Source organism: Octodon degus, unplaced genomic scaffold (genome assembly GCF_000260255.1).
Source record: "Octodon degus isolate 3935 unplaced genomic scaffold, OctDeg1.0 scaffold00010, whole genome shotgun sequence".
In the NCBI taxonomy this organism is placed as follows: domain Eukaryota; kingdom Metazoa; phylum Chordata; class Mammalia; order Rodentia; family Octodontidae; genus Octodon; species Octodon degus.
In genome coordinates this window covers 9,229,448-9,235,720 of record NW_004524586.1, presented here as the reverse complement: position 1 = coordinate 9,235,720, position 6,273 = coordinate 9,229,448, and positions in this window count along the sequence as shown.

The window sequence follows — 6,273 nt, the reverse complement described above, 5'->3', positions numbered from 1 at the left end:
GCCAGCCAGCCCCGCCCCCTGGTGGGCTGAGCTGGCCACACACACACACACACACACACACACACACACACTAAATAAATAAATAAATGTTAAAAAAAAACTTTAAAAAAAATTAAAAAAAAAAAAAAGAAACATCTACCTCATAAAATGTTAACTCTATTGAGTGAGTAAATACTTAGCGGCACAGGACTGATGGATTGTAGGGTACTTCAGTTTTATAAGAAACCACCAGACCAGACTATCTCCAAAGTGGCTGTTGACGTTTTTTTGTTTCCCCACCACATACACACATACACACACACACACACACACACACACACACACGAAGAGGTCCTGCCCAGCACTTGATGGTGTCAGAGTGCTGAATGTGAGCCACTGTGAGGGGGTATGTTGCTGCCTCTGTCTCTAATGATGGATGATAGCATGTTTTCACCATATGCCATTTACAGCTTGAAATTTTTGTTATATATATATATATATATATATTCCTCTCGTTTGCAGACAGATCTTCTAGAATATGTTGGGCTGACGCTGGGGAGACAGTTCAGTGGTCTAAGCACCTGCCTGGCAAGCACAAGGACCCTGCATTCAATCCCTGGTACCACGTGGTCAGTACCACATGCCGGCTCCCAGGAATACAAAGCCGGCCACCTATACCTGGTATGGTGGTACACACCTGTAATCCTTGGGCTGGGGAGGATGGAACAGGAGGATCACTGTGAATCCGAGCTGCGTAGCGAGGCCCTCTACCAAATAAATAAATAAATAAATAAAAATAAATAAACAATATTGTAGCCAGGGAGATGGCTCAGTGGACTAAGCACTTGCCTGGCAAGCTCAAGGGCCTGAGTTCAATCCCCGGTTTCACCAAAATAAATAAATAAGGTGTTTTTTTTTTTTTTTTTTTGCTTCCTCAAATGCCTTCAGGGCACTTGTGGCCAATTAAATAAATAAATAAATAAAAATAAATAAACAATATTGTAGCCAGGGAGATGGCTCAGTGGACTAAGCACTTGCCTGGCAAGCTCAAGGGCCTGAGTTCAATCCCCGGTTTCACCAAAATAAATAAATAAGGTGTTTTTTTTTTTTTTTTTTTGCTTCCTCAAATGCCTTCAGGGCACTTGTGGCCAATTAAATAAATAAATAAATAAAAATAAATAAACAATATTGTAGCCAGGGAGATGGCTCAGTGGACTAAGCACTTGCCTGGCAAGCTCAAGGGCCTGAGTTCAATCCCCGGTTTCACCAAAATAAATAAATAAGGTGTTTTTTTTTTTTTTTTTTTGCTTCCTCAAATGCCTTCAGGGCACTTGTGGCCAATTAAATAAATAAATAAATAAAAATAAATAAACAATATTGTAGCCAGGGAGATGGCTCAGTGGACTAAGCACTTGCCTGGCAAGCTCAAGGGCCTGAGTTCAATCCCCGGTTTCACCAAAATAAATAAATAAGGTGTTTTTTTTTTTTTTTTTTTGCTTCCTCAAATGCCTTCAGGGCACTTGTGGCCAATTAAATAAATAAATAAATAAAAATAAATAAACAATATTGTAGCCAGGGAGATGGCTCAGTGGACTAAGCACTTGCCTGGCAAGCTCAAGGGCCTGAGTTCAATCCCCGGTTTCACCAAAATAAATAAATAAGGTGTTTTTTTTTTTTTTTTTTTGCTTCCTCAAATGCCTTCAGGGCACTTGTGGCCAATTAAATAAATAAATAAATAAAAATAAATAAACAATATTGTAGCCAGGGAGATGGCTCAGTGGACTAAGCACTTGCCTGGCAAGCTCAAGGGCCTGAGTTCAATCCCCGGTTTCACCAAAATAAATAAATAAGGTGTTTTTTTTTTTTTTTTTTTGCTTCCTCAAATGCCTTCAGGGCACTTGTGGCCAATTAAATAAATAAATAAATAAAAATAAATAAACAATATTGTAGCCAGGGAGATGGCTCAGTGGACTAAGCACTTGCCTGGCAAGCTCAAGGGCCTGAGTTCAATCCCCGGTTTCACCAAAATAAATAAATAAGGTGTTTTTTTTTTTTTTTTTTTGCTTCCTCAAATGCCTTCAGGGCACTTGTGGCCAATTAAATAAATAAATAAATAAAAATAAATAAACAATATTGTAGCCAGGGAGATGGCTCAGTGGACTAAGCACTTGCCTGGCAAGCTCAAGGGCCTGAGTTCAATCCCCGGTTTCACCAAAATAAATAAATAAGGTGTTTTTTTTTTTTTTTTTTTGCTTCCTCAAATGCCTTCAGGGCACTTGTGGCCAATTAAATAAATAAATAAATAAAAATAAATAAACAATATTGTAGCCAGGGAGATGGCTCAGTGGACTAAGCACTTGCCTGGCAAGCTCAAGGGCCTGAGTTCAATCCCCGGTTTCACCAAAATAAATAAATAAGGTGTTTTTTTTTTTTTTTTTTTGCTTCCTCAAATGCCTTCAGGGCACTTGTGGCCAATTAAATAAATAAATAAATAAAAATAAATAAACAATATTGTAGCCAGGGAGATGGCTCAGTGGACTAAGCACTTGCCTGGCAAGCTCAAGGGCCTGAGTTCAATCCCCGGTTTCACCAAAATAAATAAATAAGGTGTTTTTTTTTTTTTTTTTTTGCTTCCTCAAATGCCTTCAGGGCACTTGTGGCCAATTAAATAAATAAATAAATAAAAATAAATAAACAATATTGTAGCCAGGGAGATGGCTCAGTGGACTAAGCACTTGCCTGGCAAGCTCAAGGGCCTGAGTTCAATCCCCGGTTTCACCAAAATAAATAAATAAGGTGTTTTTTTTTTTTTTTTTTTGCTTCCTCAAATGCCTTCAGGGCACTTGTGGCCAATTAAATAAATAAATAAATAAAAATAAATAAACAATATTGTAGCCAGGGAGATGGCTCAGTGGACTAAGCACTTGCCTGGCAAGCTCAAGGGCCTGAGTTCAATCCCCGGTTTCACCAAAATAAATAAATAAGGTGTTTTTTTTTTTTTTTTTTTGCTTCCTCAAATGCCTTCAGGGCACTTGTGGCCAATTAAATAAATAAATAAATAAAAATAAATAAACAATATTGTAGCCAGGGAGATGGCTCAGTGGACTAAGCACTTGCCTGGCAAGCTCAAGGGCCTGAGTTCAATCCCCGGTTTCACCAAAATAAATAAATAAGGTGTTTTTTTTTTTTTTTTTTTGCTTCCTCAAATGCCTTCAGGGCACTTGTGGCCAATTAAATAAATAAATAAATAAAAATAAATAAACAATATTGTAGCCAGGGAGATGGCTCAGTGGACTAAGCACTTGCCTGGCAAGCTCAAGGGCCTGAGTTCAATCCCCGGTTTCACCAAAATAAATAAATAAGGTGTTTTTTTTTTTTTTTTTTTGCTTCCTCAAATGCCTTCAGGGCACTTGTGGCCAATTAAATAAATAAATAAATAAAAATAAATAAACAATATTGTAGCCAGGGAGATGGCTCAGTGGACTAAGCACTTGCCTGGCAAGCTCAAGGGCCTGAGTTCAATCCCCGGTTTCACCAAAATAAATAAATAAGGTGTTTTTTTTTTTTTTTTTTTGCTTCCTCAAATGCCTTCAGGGCACTTGTGGCCAATTAAATAAATAAATAAATAAAAATAAATAAACAATATTGTAGCCAGGGAGATGGCTCAGTGGACTAAGCACTTGCCTGGCAAGCTCAAGGGCCTGAGTTCAATCCCCGGTTTCACCAAAATAAATAAATAAGGTGTTTTTTTTTTTTTTTTTTTGCTTCCTCAAATGCCTTCAGGGCACTTGTGGCCAATTAAATAAATAAATAAATAAAAATAAATAAACAATATTGTAGCCAGGGAGATGGCTCAGTGGACTAAGCACTTGCCTGGCAAGCTCAAGGGCCTGAGTTCAATCCCCGGTTTCACCAAAATAAATAAATAAGGTGTTTTTTTTTTTTTTTTTTTGCTTCCTCAAATGCCTTCAGGGCACTTGTGGCCAATTAAATAAATAAATAAATAAAAATAAATAAACAATATTGTAGCCAGGGAGATGGCTCAGTGGACTAAGCACTTGCCTGGCAAGCTCAAGGGCCTGAGTTCAATCCCCGGTTTCACCAAAATAAATAAATAAGGTGTTTTTTTTTTTTTTTTTTTGCTTCCTCAAATGCCTTCAGGGCACTTGTGGCCAATTAAATAAATAAATAAATAAAAATAAATAAACAATATTGTAGCCAGGGAGATGGCTCAGTGGACTAAGCACTTGCCTGGCAAGCTCAAGGGCCTGAGTTCAATCCCCGGTTTCACCAAAATAAATAAATAAGGTGTTTTTTTTTTTTTTTTTTTGCTTCCTCAAATGCCTTCAGGGCACTTGTGGCCAATTAAATAAATAAATAAATAAAAATAAATAAACAATATTGTAGCCAGGGAGATGGCTCAGTGGACTAAGCACTTGCCTGGCAAGCTCAAGGGCCTGAGTTCAATCCCCGGTTTCACCAAAATAAATAAATAAGGTGTTTTTTTTTTTTTTTTTTTGCTTCCTCAAATGCCTTCAGGGCACTTGTGGCCAATTAAATAAATAAATAAATAAAAATAAATAAACAATATTGTAGCCAGGGAGATGGCTCAGTGGACTAAGCACTTGCCTGGCAAGCTCAAGGGCCTGAGTTCAATCCCCGGTTTCACCAAAATAAATAAATAAGGTGTTTTTTTTTTTTTTTTTTTGCTTCCTCAAATGCCTTCAGGGCACTTGTGGCCAATTAAATAAATAAATAAATAAAAATAAATAAACAATATTGTAGCCAGGGAGATGGCTCAGTGGACTAAGCACTTGCCTGGCAAGCTCAAGGGCCTGAGTTCAATCCCCGGTTTCACCAAAATAAATAAATAAGGTGTTTTTTTTTTTTTTTTTTTGCTTCCTCAAATGCCTTCAGGGCACTTGTGGCCAATTAAATAAATAAATAAATAAAAATAAATAAACAATATTGTAGCCAGGGAGATGGCTCAGTGGACTAAGCACTTGCCTGGCAAGCTCAAGGGCCTGAGTTCAATCCCCGGTTTCACCAAAATAAATAAATAAGGTGTTTTTTTTTTTTTTTTTTTGCTTCCTCAAATGCCTTCAGGGCACTTGTGGCCAATTAAATAAATAAATAAATAAAAATAAATAAACAATATTGTAGCCAGGGAGATGGCTCAGTGGACTAAGCACTTGCCTGGCAAGCTCAAGGGCCTGAGTTCAATCCCCGGTTTCACCAAAATAAATAAATAAGGTGTTTTTTTTTTTTTTTTTTTGCTTCCTCAAATGCCTTCAGGGCACTTGTGGCCAATTAAATAAATAAATAAATAAAAATAAATAAACAATATTGTAGCCAGGGAGATGGCTCAGTGGACTAAGCACTTGCCTGGCAAGCTCAAGGGCCTGAGTTCAATCCCCGGTTTCACCAAAATAAATAAATAAGGTGTTTTTTTTTTTTTTTTTTTGCTTCCTCAAATGCCTTCAGGGCACTTGTGGCCAATTAAATAAATAAATAAATAAACAAAATATTGTAGACTGACCTCAGCGGGGGAAGGTCCAATATTTTGTTAGCTATAATGTTAGGTGTATAGAGGCCAGCGAGATAGTTCAGCGGTCTAAAGTGCCTGCTTAGGCAAGCGCACAGGGACCACGGTTCAATCCTCCGCAGACTGGGGTGCACAAGGCTGCAGAGGCACACATGCACGCCTTTACAAATAAACAACATAAAGTTCTATATATGGGTCCACTAAAGGCAGAAAGGAAAGCAGAACATTTTGAAGTGCTGGCTGGCAGTGTTCCCCTGTTGTGTTGGCTTTTTGTTTGTTTTAAAATAGCATCTCCTTCCAGGCATGATGTTGTTGTACACCTTAATCCCAGCACTCGGGAGGTGGTGGCAGGAGGATTGCTGTGTGTTCGACAGCAGCCTGGGCTGCAAAGTGAGCACAAGGCCAGCCCGAACTACACACTGGAGACCTTATTTATTTATTTACTTTTGTCTTTTTGAGGCCGGGTCTCTCTGCACTTCGGGCTAACCTTGAACTTTCTTCTACAGCCCAGGCCTTCGGGGTTCTGGGATCACAGGCGTGCGCCACCACACCCCGCTGCATATGGGTAGTCATTGGGGAACAGAACACATGCGTAAATACCGTGTGACCCTGCACGTTACTGTAATGAAACGTGCCTCAATTCAATACTCTTGAAATAGGCCCAGTGCTGTTTTGCAGGTTGCTCCCTCTGTGTCCCCGGCCGGAGCTCCCAAAGAAGGGCTAGAAAACCAGAGGTCCAAAATCCCGGC